The 14,725-nt window shown below is 42.6% G+C and overlaps 1 non-coding gene across 1 annotated transcript; it reads right to left on the bottom strand.

Moving 5' to 3' along the window:
* Positions 1 to 7,035: 7,035 nt before the first annotated feature.
* Trnat-ugu lies at positions 7,036 to 7,110 on the bottom strand. The gene has a single exon. It is a non-coding gene; the product is annotated as a tRNA-Thr (tRNA).
* Positions 7,111 to 14,725: the final 7,615 nt, after the last annotated feature.

Here is a 14,725-nt window from a genome sequence, read left to right on the forward strand (position 1 = left end):
TATTTTTCCTCCTTACACGAGGCATCACAACAACGGTTCACCAGGCAACTGCTGTTTGTGTATGAGAAATCGGTTGGAAACTTTCCTCATGTCAGCACGTTGTAGGTGTCGCCACCGACGCCAACCTTGTGTGAATGCTCTGAAAAGCTAATCATTTGCATATCACAGCATCTTCTTCCTGTCGGTTAAATTTCACGTCTGTAGCACGTCATCTTCGTGGTGTAGCAATTTTAATAGCCAGTAGTGTAGTATTTTAAGATCGTTAAGGTCGTTTCCTATTGCAACAATGTGTCCTGTTTCGTTTAAGTGTTTCGCTGTAGTTGACTTATTAGCTTTATGAAGTCTGAAGGAGTCAATGTGTTCTTTAGAATAGGTTTTAAAATTTCCTCCCGTTTGGCCATGTAGTGTTTGTTGCAATAACTGCTTGTGACTACATATATTCTTGATTTGCTCTTTTTCTCTGTTGGTTGTGAAATGTTGAAAGGTGGCGACACTGAGTCACAGCGCCAGAGATCGCGCCAAAGAGTTTTATTTCGCCGTCTCCACTGGCAGTGCATGTTCAGAAGTTGTGGTGGTTAGTGCTTTGCTGAGAGGATGTTGATAGCTGTATTATTTGAGGCCATGTCGTGTGCAGTTGTTTTGATGGGCTAGACAGCAGATGTTGTTCGAATGGAGATGTTGTAATGATCAGAGTGTATTTTTAGTCAATATATATGAAGGTAAAAAACATTTTTTTTTTAAATTTCCTAACTAACAATGTCTCTTGGTCACAGGTTCAGTCAACAAAGCATCTGGCTTGTGTTCATGTGTTAGAGTGTAATTCTAGTTTTTATGTGCAATTATAGTATTTCAGTTTTATTTAATTAATTCACTGTAAATGGAATTTAAAATATCTTGTCTTTATTGAGGAAGAACCGTGCCAGATGTGTACGTTGAATCACACTTCCACACACAGAACAGTTACACTTGTGCCTTGTTGTTTCGTAGCTGTCATAGTTGCTGGGGACTTAATTAATTAATTGTGTTAACGGAAATTTCCTTTCATTCTTTGTTGTTATTCTATGCAGTCAGATTGCGTACTAATACTAGTCAGGGCCAACCGGTTACGAGACTTCGTAATCGGACAGTCAGCTACTAAAATTAAAAATATTTGCATTACATTTAATTAAGCCCCCATGCAATGTCACGGAGCAGTTTCTTCCTTAAGTTGCTTTTGGTGGCAAATAGTAATCCTGATGTATGTGTTTTTAATCAGGTTGGTTATTTTATCTGAAAGGGTTCCTAATTATACAAGAAACATAGTTACGTACTTGGGTTTTTGTATGTTGCGGGGAATAGCTGTGTCGGTTTTTTTTTTTTCATTTTGTTTCTTTTTAGTGTTCCGTACTTAACCGGTAAAAACGGAATCCGTATAGGATCATTTTGATGTCCATTCATCCGTCTGTCTGTCTGTCTGTGTATCTGCCCAGCTGTTAAAAACCCTTTTTCTCAGGAACGAGTACACTTATCGAGATGAGATGTATGTCGCATACTAAGGTCTGTAGTCCCTTGGCGGTGTAATAAAAATGTAAGCTTGTAAGTGAATACAATCAAAAGATTCGTCCATTTGTTACAAATTTTGATAGTCGTAAATATACTCATTAAAGCCTATAGGGTACTTCCTCTCGACGCAGAGTCATAAAATTTGTCAAGAAGAAACATTTCACAGTACAGAAAAAAAAGAAAAGCAGAAAATTGTTAATCTGTAATTACGAGGTGGAGTTGGAAAATAAGTTTCTCCTGTCGACTGTGGGCAGAGTTGTGTGATATGGGCGAAAGACGACACGGCAGATGAAAGCGCACGTGCAAGACACCGATACGCCATTGGGTAGAGGCCGACCGCGATCAAGCAGATGGCGCTGTCGCAGTGCCTGCGCAAAGTGGAGGCCAGCCGCTCAGTCTTTTCCTGGAGCTACGGAGAGAAGGTACGTTTAGGGGTCGTGGTCAAAGGCGGAAGTGAGAGCTGTTATCTGCTATGAATGGACACGTGGAGTATCAGGCACAGAAATTCATAATGGCCTTGTTGAGGTGTATGGGTCAGGTGTGATGTCGAGCCAAATGGTGCGGAGATGGCGCCAGCAATTCAGTGATGGACGTCAGAAAGTGCGGGACATACCGAGACATGGACGGACGCGCACGGCCACTACAGATGCCAATGTCAGGAAGGTGGATGACATGATTAAAGCGAACGGGCGTATCACCGTCGATGGAGTAGCGGCAGAACTTGGAATCGGACATGAGCGAGCTCACAAGATCATCCACGACATTCTTAGATACAGGAAGGCGTCAGCACGATGGGTGCCCCGCCAACTGACCCCGACACACATGGAACAACGCATGATGTTCAACCTGGAACGGCTCGTGCGTTACCATGAATCTGGCAATGACCTTCCGTTTCGGATTGTGACGGGGGATGAAACGTGGGTCCACCATTACACGCCCGAATCGAAGGCCGCATCCATGGAGTGGAAACGTCCGTCATCACCTGTCCGAAAGAAGTTCAAAAGTACTCAGTCTGCAGGTAAAGTGGTACTCACCGTTTTCTGGGAAGCCAAAGGAGTTTTTCTGCTGGACTTTCTGGAGGATGCAACCATCAATGCTGCGCGGTACTGTGCCACTCTGTCGAAATTGAAAGAGGTGATTCGGAGAAAGCGGCCTGGCCTTCTCAGATCTGGCGTTCTGCTCTTGGATGACAATGCGAGACCACACACGGCGATGGCAACGCAAAACCATATTGCAACTCTTGGTTGGGAGCGCCTAAACCATCCGTCTTACAGTCCTGATCTCGCACCAAGTGACTTCCATCTGTTTCCTGCTTTGAAGAAGACTCTTGTCGGAAGGTGCTTTGGCAGCAATGCTATTGTCAAACAAGCCGTTCAACGCTTCTTCCGTATTTTTTCCTGGAAGGCTTTTTGAAGTTTATAAAGCGGTATGACAAATGTCCCAAAGTACTAGGAAATTATGTAGAAAAATAAAGATATGTCTTAGCTTTAATGTCTCATTCTCTTTTTTTTTCCTTTCACACACAACTCTGACCACAGTCGACAGGGGAAACTTATTTTCCAACTCCCTCTCGTACATCCGCGAAAATATTTCTTTTGTCATTTGTTATTCGACTTCAGATTTGAAATTTAAACATTGTCGAATTCTTGGAATCCCTGGGACCGGTATCTTGGCAGTACCAATGCCGATTGCAGGCAAAAATCATCGAAATTCTCGACTTCTGAAATGGATCAATTTTCTGTATACATAATTAAGTTTGTACGGACCCCTCAGTGCGTGAGTCCTACTCGCACCTTGTTTCTTATGCGTTGTGTAAGGGTATCTATTTCATGTTCATGATAGGCACATTTTCACAACACTTAAAAATAAATTTCTGATATGCGAGTGCCGAGGAGGACAGAAAGAAGTGGGCGGACGGCTAAAAATCAATCGGACAGATGATCGCACCAAATAATTGCCTTTGCACCATCTCACCAGTCGGTTTATAATGTTCCACAACTTTTTTCTTCTCTTGACGGATGTACCAAGTGATAACAAGTTTGTTTGCGTGGCCATCCTCCGCAGCAAGCACAGTAATACGTAATACTCGTTTGCTAAATAAAACCGCCTTTTCTTGCTGCAATTTATTTATTTTTCCTAGACGCGTTTCTCCTTTTTCTTACTCTAAGGTATCTGCAGTGAGGTCTAGGACGATACAGTTTCGTTATTTTTAGATTGTCAGACAGTTCACGTCGCGGTTTTTTTTTTACATAAATAAGTAATTACTTACAGTTTGTTGGCATCTGTGTTTCGGAAATGAAGCGGTAGTGTGACCTCCAGACCAGATGAGAAGAAACATAGATGCCAGCAAACTGTCAGTTATTACTTATTTACATAAAAAACGCGACGTGAAGTGTTCGACAACCTAAAAATAACAAAACTGGAGCGTTCTGGATCCCACCAAAGATTCCTTAGAGCAAGAAAAACCCGAAACGAGTCTGGTAAAAATAAATGAAGTTGCACTAAGAGAAGGCGGTTTTATTTACAAAACAAGTACAATGTGATCTTAGATTATGTATATCTACCATTAATTCTTTAGGTCCTCCTTGGCCAATAGTTCTCCATAGGCAACAAATTGCTTGAGTTATACACTTTTAGCCCATGAATGCTGCAACGGAACCGCTCTCTTTTCCCAGTTTTTTGTTTTACATTCAATATCACTTACGCGTGGATCAGTTCTTTTTTGTTGTTCATTCTCTGTCACAAACGTGGCGCTACCGCATACTCGTATGTGCACACATCTCCATATCGCGTTAACACTTTAGTGGCTCATAAATCGCCAGTTTTATATTCGGTGTAAGCAGTACTCTTGAACTCCGACCGGGCTATTTTTCTGGCGACCTAAAGGACAGAGGAAGGAAACTGGGGCTCAGAATAACGTTGTCGATCGATGAATTTATCTCGAACTTTCCGGTCCAGTGGCACCGCTGATTAAAAGAGCTGCGGCAAGCAGACATGGATTTACGGCAAGCGGTACACGCTCACAGCATTCACTGCGTTGTACTCGTGCGTGGGCCAGGCTGTGATAAACAATGTGGCGTTTAGGCATATAGAAAGACTACCAATTTTATACCGTTTAATAGTGCATTAAGCACCCTGCAAGTTAAAGTTATTTGGTTATATAAAGCCACCACATACGAAATACACAAAATAGCGAATTAAAAATAATAAAATAAGAGAAACAAGAGAGTTGCCATAATATTTGGTTTGAATAGCATCACGCAACAGAATTAAAGGAGCACTTTATCGAAGCCACTAATTGTCTCCCGTTACGACTATAAGTTTGTAATTTGGCTCAAAGGAACCTACAACTTTCCTCTGCAATGGTGCAAAAAACATGGCGCCCTGCGACATCACACTCGGGCTCGACGACGCTTGAGTCAACAAGGTGGCGACAAAAGCGAAAAAACAGCCAGAGCTCAGAAGGACTTGTAAGGTAGGTTAATGATGCCACATTGACACCAAATTTCACCACGGTTCTGCTCAAAGGCACCGTGTATCACACGATGGGAAGGCTGTCCACTCCCTCTTACTCACATTTCATCCCTTCTTTTGATGGCTCTGCGATGGAGGTCACAACGCCGACACGCAGCGTTGAAATGACGCTGTTTTTCTCATGGATGGCCCAGGAAAATATTTCAGGCAAATTGCCGCTCAGAATCGACACCGAAAGGCCTCAGTGAATGACATAAAGGACGTAACGAAAACACACCTTTCCTTGAGGAGTTGATTCCGGCGCATTTCGCGGTCGAAAATGACTGTTGGCTGTACGATGAACAACAGGGATACGTTCCTCACAAACTTTGTTGACACCCTCGGGCTTTACAACTCTAAGCTATGAACATTGTGGGGCTGCATCCCTATCGAACGCGACAGCATCCGTTTGGAGAGCAGCATGACTGCAATTTTTGCCTTTGTGTATAGGGTGGAGACTAGGGACAGTTCAAAATCATTCGATGAAATTTGAATGTGATCCAAAACAGCAAGGGTGCTAATGGCTTTTAAGCCCTCCTGTTCCACGCCCTTCTGTGCCGTGATAACAGAGGGGTGCGACATTGACACATGCGTGAATAAAAAGTCTATTAACAAGAAATAATGCTATAACAATAAATGAATCATCAGTTAAGTACTTTATCGTCCAAGCAATAACATCGACAATATTGTTATTTTCAATTTTGCTGATTCAAATAAGATATCCCTCTAAGATCTCCCAGTTCGGCAATGGTCTCAGTAGCACCCGCCCATATTTTAAAAATGTGCCTTTACAGAGAAAATTTGCAAAATATTCCTAGACACCTGCAGGCCCGCAACGCATAAGAAAGTTGTCAAATGGTTGACTGCTTCCAGGAGCCTAGAGCTACTTCGCAGGTTTTCTATGTAAAGGCACATATTTAAAATTGTCAATAAATGTGGGTGGGTGCCACAGAGGGTTTTGCTGAACTAAGGGGCTTCAGAGGGACCCTTTGCCGTTGTATTCAGCCCTGTCTCAATGTCAATGACTATGGGGATGCAACCCTACAATGTCCGTAGTGAAGGCCGGCCGGAGAGGCCGAGCGGTTCTAGGCGTTTCAGTTTGGAACCGCACGTCCGCTACGGTCGCAAGGTCGAATCCTGCCTCAGGCATGGATGTGTGTGATGTCCTTAGGTTTAAGTAGTTAGGTGACTGATGACCTCAGATGTTAGGTGACTGATGACCTCAGATGTTAAGTCCCATAGTGCTCAGAGCCATTTGAACCATTTGAGTCTTAGTGAAGGGTTGAAAATCCGGAGGGTGTCAGTAGTCTCAAAGATTGTCAAGCACATCTCGCTGCTCGTCGCATTGAGATGCGGAAATCAGCGCCCCGAGGAAAGTGCAAGGAAAGAAGCGGTTTCTCCCCCCCTCCCCCCCAAAGTCTTTTCGTGTCGACTCTGATTGTAAATGTGTCTGAATTCTTTTACTTGCCCCCGCGTCAGAGAACAACTTGATTTCAACGCTGGGTATCGCTGTTCTGACCTCCATTGCAGAGGCGCCAAAATAAGGGATGAAATGTGTGTAAGAGGGATGTGACAACCTTCCCATCATGTGACAAGGGGCGGTTTCCCATCCCCTAAAGTCTTTTCGTGTCGACTTTGATTGTAGATGTCTCCGAATTCTTCTACTTGCCCACGCGTTACAGAACAGCTTGATTTCAATGCTGGGTGTCGCTGTTCTGACCTGCATTGCAGAGGCACCAAAAGAAAGGATGAAATGTGTGTAAGATGGATGTGACGACCTTCCCATCGTGTAATACGTCCACGGTGGGGTTGGGTAAAATTACGGTGAAGTTTGATGCCAATGTGACGTCATTAACCCATCTTACATGTCACATGAAATTCTGAACTCTGGTCTTTTTTCGATGTGAAATTATAATTAAATCAAGACCCTACGCTACCGACAGGCGTTGATATACATCAACGGGGACAGTTGAAAATCTGTGCCCCGGCCGGGGCTCGAACCCGGGATCTCCTGCTCACATGGCAGACGCTCTATCCATTTGAGCCACCGAGAGCACAGAAGAGAGTGCGACTTCAGGAATTTATCCCTTGCACGCTCCCCGTGAGACACACATTCCCAACAAAATGTCCACACACTACATTCGTAGGGCCCTTGCCCGTTACACTCATTACATGTCATGTCCGAAAGAACAGATACCACCTTCATATAGTTAAGGCTAACCGGCCATCGACCTTCTTCTTCTGTGCTGGATGCACACGCATTGCTCGAACTCTTACGGGATTCGGTAAGATTGTCTTCCGCAAGTAATGAGTGTAATGGGCAGGGGCATTACGAATGTAGTGTGTGGACATTAAGTTGGGAATGTGTGTCTCACGGGGAGCGTGCAAGGGATAAATCCCTGCAGTCGCACTCTCTTCTGTGCCCTCGGTGGCTCAGATGGATCGTCGGCTCCGTAACTCAGCGTGTTCGGTCAGAGGGCTAGCTGCCCTCTGTAATAAAAAAACTGAGTTAATGCATCAACGACGAACTGAAACGGCTGTCTTGCGACGTCCGCACCGAACAAATGCAACAAACGAAAACGAACAAAGTTAGACTTAAAAAAAAAGATGGATAGAGCGTCTGCCCTCTAAGCAGAAGATCCCGGATTCGAGTTCCAGTCGGGGCACACATTTTCAGCTATCCCCGTTAATGTATATCAAAGCCTGTCGACAGCTTAGGGGCTTGATTTAATTACCGTTTCATTCTAAGAGAGCTGCTTGGTCACTGATGGTATCTGTTCTTTCGGACATGTCCGAAAGAACAGATATCATCTTCACATATTTTTTTCGATGTGTCGGTGCCTTGCTGTTTGAAGTGTCGCCGACCCCGAGGGCGAAGTCACAGAGCGCCACGATTTTCCACCAATAGAGAGGAAGGCTGTAGGCACATTCGAGGCAAAATATTAAATTACAGTCTCAATGCGTGACAACTATGGGGATTTGAAAAAGTGATCTTAATTTGCATTCCGCAGTGTATATTTAGCGAAAGAGTGTAAGCCAAATCATGGAATTCCTTCTGGTAATGACAGTAGGATTCTGTACACCTCCTATGAAGATCTTTTGCGCCTTAGTGGCTGGTGTCAAAAATAATATGAATGTACCTCGAGGAATAATCCCGACTCAGATTTTGCGTCCATCGGCTCAAATTTTCCGTTCCTTTTGGAAATCAATTGAAAATTAAATATAGCTCACTATTATAGATCGCCGTTAAAGAAGTGCTTTCCAAATGTAAATAGTTTTTCTATTTTGTACTCAATGAAAGAATTGCGCAGAATCGGTAATTATCCAATATACTTCCACACTTTTTGATCCACAGAGAATAAAAACGCAGTTTTTCTACAAATGGAATCTTATATCGAAAACAAAAATATAAAACGATGGAAACGATCCTCGATAATTTTTTTCACGAAATCACTCAGAAACATGTTATTTTAAGATTTTTCAATCATGTACAAAAGTAGAGAAAGCTAAATGAGGTGTAGATGTAACAAAAATATATTGTGTTGAGAAGAAATATTACTGTCTTTCTTGAATTATGACATTAAATAATCGTTCGATACATCGATGATATGGAAATTATAAAATAAAGGAGAAACATCGGCTTCACTCGCAAATCGAAGTCCATACTGAAGTGTGTGTCCATTTCGAAGCCTTATGTCCCATCTTTAGGTGCTTAACATTGTCGTTGATTGCGCATAACATTTTTCACTGGCCACATTACTAGGATACAGTTAGTTTGATGACGATATAATGAAGACTGAATTAATTCTTCTTCACAAAAAACACGTACTATTTTTCCGATCAATTGCACTGATTCGAGACAGTGACAAATTGAAGTAAAACGCAGTTTTCGCGCATTACAGTAGTTTTATTACATATGTCAGCACTTCGAATACCTTACAAAAATTGTAAAATGTCATAGAGTAACTATGTGTAAAATATTACATTTTTTTCTATTCAAGGACTATACTTACGATGATAGTTCCCTATGTCAGAGCTAACATATGCTTTTTCTGGTTGCAACTGATAGTATTTGTTCTTTTAGAAGCAAATAAGGCTGTAAAAATACCTTTAAAAACAGTACATTTTTAAATGAATTTACTTATTTGAAATGTTTTCGGAAAATTAGACTTTATTGGAAAATAGTTCAGACTGTACAAAAACGACTATTTCTTGCTTATACAATGAAAAGCCAAAGAAACTGGTACACCTGACTAATATCGTGTAGGGCCCCCGCGAGCAAGCAAAAGTGGCGCAACACGACGCGGTATGGAATCGACTAATGTTTGAAGTAGTGCTGGAGGGAACTGACACCATGAATCCTGCAGGGCAGTCCATAAATCCGTAAGAGTGTAAGGAGGTGCTGACCTCTTCTGAACAGCACGTTACAAGGCATCCCAGATTTGCTCAATAATGAGTTTGTTGGCCAGCGGAAGTGTTTAAACTCAGAAGACTGTTCCTGGAGCCACTCTGTATCAATTCTGGACGTGTGGGGTGTCGCATTGTCCTGCTGGAATTGCTCAAGTTCGTCGGAATGCACAATGCACGTGAAAGGATGCAGGTGATCAGACAACATTGCTTACGTACGTGTCACCTGTCAAAGTCGTATCTAGACGTATCAGGGGTCCCATGTCACTCCAACTGCACACGACCCACACCATGACAGAGCCTCCACTACCTCGAACAGTCCCCTGCTGACATGCAGGGTTCATGGATTCATGAGGTTGTCTCCATACCCGTACACGTCCATCGGCTCCCCACAATTTGAAACGAGATTCGTGCAACCATGCAACATGTTTGCAGTCATCAACAGTCCAATCTCTGTGTTGACGGACCCAAGCGAGGCGTAAAGCTTTTGTGTCACGCAGTCATCAACGGTAGGCGAGTGGGCTTTCGACTCCGAAAGATGATGTTTCGTTGAATGGTTCGCACAATGACACTTTTTGATGGCCCAGCATTGAAATCTGCAGCAATTTTCGTGAGGGTTGCGCTTCCGTCACATTGAACGGTTCTCTTCTGTCAATGGTCCCGTTCTTGCAGTATCTTTCTCCAGCTGCAGCGATGTCAGAGATTTGGTGTACATTCGTGAGATTGTCGTACGCGAAAGCCGCCATTTCATTGCTACCTCGGAGATGCTGTGTCTCCTCGATGGTGCGCCGACTGTAACACCACGTTCTTGACAACCTGCCATTGTAACAGCAGTAACCGATCTAATAGCTGCGCCAGACGCTTGTTGTCCGGTCGCAGGGCCGTATTCTGTCTGTTTATATGTTTCTGTATTTGAATACACATGCCTATACCAGTTTCTTTGGTGGTTCAATGTAGTTTCTGTGTGAACACTGGGAGTCAGTCGTGGGCTCCATTTTATATGTCTTTTTGATACATCTGGTTCGCTGCAAAATTGCACTCGTAAGGTTTGAATTGCTTAGACATGCGCGCACAGCCTCAGCAGAGAAGCTGTCCTGCACAGAGTTGAGTTTTGAGGTGTATTTATCTGTTGATCAGACAGATAGTAGAGCTTTGGTGTCAGATGTGGAAAGTGGAGTTTGGTTTAGTAGCAGTAAGCAGTAAGCAGCAAACATTGGAGATTTTTTGGGAATTACATTATGAGCAATGGAAGACTTATTGTGGAGGAGAAAAAGAGTTGATTTTACATTGGTACGACTGTAGTCCTTGTGAAGAATGGCTTGTAGGTAATGATTAAGTTTTTTTATTTTAGGCAGTGTTTTGGTAACGCAGCGTTTTTGGTTCATCAGACATCCAGATGAGGAAAATTCTTGCTTTTCATTTTTTTGTTAGGTTTTATCGATCTTTGTGCGAGAAATGGATTTATCAATTAGATTTTGGAAAGGTTATATATCTTAAATTTAACTTTCTAAATTCTTGGATTATAGTTACGTGGTTGCAGAGAAAGCTTAAGTATTATTAAAGTTTCATTAAATGTTATTAAGTGACATGAGATTGCTACTGAGTTCATTTAATCCAGAGTCATTCTCCAAAACCCTAGAGTCAATTAATTTTCAATTTATTTGGAACCATTATCAAAAATTATGAACCAAGAATGATATCAATGGTTTTACAGAAAGCATTGCACCTTTACGTAGCTCAGTACGTATCTCTTTACGTATCTGCAGCTCTTTTATCGAGAAACGCTGTAGCTACGATAGCAGTTTGCACGGCGTTATACCATACGACTTTGACCCAAATAAGCCGAACAGTGTAGAAAACAGATTCTTTCTTTAATCTAATTTCAGAGAGACGAACTTTCGTTTCAAAGTAATCAGTTTTGCATCAAAATTCATAGTCAGATTTTGTAGTAACGATAAGTTTCAGACAGGACATGAGTTATTTAGAATTCTCGCAGCTAGGTTTCTCATGCATTCTGGCAGTGCAGCTAATTTCAATATTCATTCTCGCAGTTGAATTTCGTCACCAACGGTTAGCGTTAAGCAAGCTATCAGTTTTAATGTGCGCTATGCGCACCATCCAGAGCAGGTAGCCCAAAGTTTAGGATGAAAAACACAATCAAAATTACTGGCACTAAAATAAACTTAAACAGTTAATTTTCATTGCAAAGTTTTCATAGTCGTTGAGCCTAATAGACAATTTAACATTAAAAACGTAATCAAAACTACTTTTATTAACAGAAAATTCACGTCTACTTGCTTCAGTAGTCTCTTATCATTTTTGCTAATAGGTATTTTGAGGTGGGAGTTGCAGAAATTTTCTTTGCTTTTGTACTTATTTTTCTTGCTTGCCTTGTATGCTTCTTGCATTTGTCTCTTCCAACATACCCACCCCACCCATCGCACCCCATGCTCAGGTACCACAGCTGCCAGCGTCAGATGTGACACAGGTAATGCAGATGTTTCCCTTTCAGACCCGTCAAATATCTACACTGATCAACACTCCGCAGAAGCAACTGGCCAACGCTGCATGCCAAGTGGAACAAGCAACACCTACAGCAGCTATACCGCCTTTTTGCCAGTTTCATGAACAAGAAAAGGAATGGCTCGAGTGGTTGCAACAGTTGAAACCCATGTACTTGCTCATAACGTACCAGGTACTGTCAAAAGCCGTTACTTTCTCTTAACAGTAGGAAGTGGAGTGTTCAGGCTCATAAACAAACTGTTCCCTAACGGTACTCTGATTGAACTTTCGTGTGAACAGCTTGTAGATTCGATGACCAACTATTGTGACCAATACGTTAATGCAGTAGCAGCTAGGTATCAATTCTTTAATTGTAAAAAACGGTCAGAACAGATTTACAAGGTATCTCGAAGCAAATTCAAATGTGCTTGTGGTGCTTTATATTCCAATGTTATATTGCATGATGCAATCGTGTACAATGTAACCGATGTCAAACTCAGAGAACAGCTTCTGAAACAGTCCGATCCATCATTTCAGCAGGTAGCACAAATACTAGACCAGTATGGTTCAGGTGCCCCGTCAGCCGAGAAATCTGAGCAGCCAGCAGTTCGTCCAGTTGAGTCTCTTGTTTGCGATTGGCCCATTCAGCAACAGCTTGCGCTCGTCACGCCGCATAGACACCTCTCCACACCATGTAAGCAGCTCACTAAACCGGCAGCTACACAGGTGAACAGAATTAAGTCTTGCCCTCGGTGTTATTCATGGCATAAACGCCAAGGTTGCCCCTCCTGACAAATTCAGTGTTACGCTTGTTGCAGGAAAGGACATGTACAATCCGTATTTTTGCAATGGAACAAACATAAGAATTCGGCCAACTCACAAAAATCTTGTCAACAAGGCCCATATCATTAATGCAGAATATTCGAAGTCTGCAACAGGCATTCGCAAAACTGGCATACGAGCAGTTTCTTCAGTGATACGCCAGTCCAACAAACTTTTTTTTTCATTTTCTTCTTTGTGGGAAACGTGAGAAATTTCAGTTGGACACGGGTGCGTCTGTCACATTGCTGAATCGTCACAGATATGAACTGTTAGGCTCCTAGTGCCTGTCCAAAACTAGCACGCAGCTGCCAGCTTCTAATGGACAAGACATTCCCAGTGACGGAAAATGTACTTTGCCTGCCATATAACGCTCGGATACGTGAACAGTAACTTTTGCAGCGCAAGTCACACGATAGTGAGAACATATTTGGTCTTGATTCATTTGATTTGTTTGACTTCAACATTCAGGACAATATGTTGTCAGTGTCTGCATTCCATGCAAACGACAATGTAGCTAGCTTGCTAAAAGAATTCCCAGAACTCTTTTCTGAGATTTAGGCAAGGCTAACAATTTTGTTGCACATATTACTCTGCAAGACAATTCTCAGCCGAAATTTTACCGGGCCAGAACTGTTCCCATTGCATTACGGGACAAAGTCGCTGCTGAACTTTAAGAATTGCAAATCAATGGGCAAGTCCACTGGTTTTGCTCCCCAAATCTTCAGGTCGCATTCACCTCTGTGTTGATTTTAAGTCTACAGTCAACCCACAAACTGTGATTGATACTTATCCATTGCCATGCCCTGAGGATGTCATGGACAGATTTGGCGCTGATCGCTACCTCTCAAAAATTGATTTGCGTGACGCGTATCTTCAAATGCCACTCGATGAAGAATCTCAAAAAGTATGTGTAATAAATACTCATTTGGGCTTGTTTAAAAATTTGAGTTTGCCTTTTGGCAGTGCTTTCGCACCCGCTATTTTCCAAAGGTATTTCGAACAGCTAACTGCGCAGGTACCAAACTGTTCAAATTATTTGGACAACGAAACATTGTCTCGAAATCCGGTAGAAAATCCGAAGAAATTCTGGTCGTATGTAAAGTACACAAGCGGCAAGACGCAGTCAATACCTTCGCTGCGTAGTGCCGATGGTACTGTTACCGACGACTGTGCCGCTAAAGCGGAGTTACTGAACGCAGTTTTCCGAAATTCCTTCACCAGGGAAGACGAATGGAATATTCCAGAATTTGAAACACGAACAGCTGCTAGCATGAGTTTCTTAGAAGTAGGTACCTTACAGGTTGCGAAGCAACTCAAATCGTTTGATACAGGCAAGTCTTCAGGTCCAGATTGTATACCGATTAGGTTCCTTTCAGATTACGCTGATGCAATAGCCCCCTACTTAGCAATCACATACAACCGCTCGCTCACAGATAGATCTTTACCTACAGATTAGAAAATTGCGCAGGTCGCACCAATGTTTGAGAAGGGTAGTAGAAGTAATCCATCGAACTACAGACCTATATCATTGACGTCGGTTTACAGTAGGGTTTTGGAGCATATACTGTATTCAAACATTATGAATCACCTCGAAGGGAACGATCTATTGATACGTAATCAGCATGGTTTCAGAAAACATCGTTCTTGTGCAACGCAGCTAGCTCTTTATTCGCACGAAGTAATGGCCGCTATCGACAGGGGATCTCAAGTTGATTCCGTATTTCTAGATTTCCGGAAAGCTTTCGACACCGTTCCTCACAAGTGACTTCTAATCAAGCTGCAGGCCTATGGGGCATCGTCTCAGTTGTGCGACTGGATTCGAGATTTCCTGTCAGGAAGGTCGCAGTTCGTAGTAATAGACGGCAAATCATCGAGTAAAACTGAAGTGATATCAGGTGTTCCCCAGGGAAGCGTCCTGGGACCTCTGATGTTCCTGATC

The sequence above is a fragment of the Schistocerca piceifrons genome, chromosome 5, assembly GCF_021461385.2.
Source record: "Schistocerca piceifrons isolate TAMUIC-IGC-003096 chromosome 5, iqSchPice1.1, whole genome shotgun sequence".
Lineage (NCBI taxonomy): Eukaryota > Metazoa > Arthropoda > Insecta > Orthoptera > Acrididae > Schistocerca > Schistocerca piceifrons.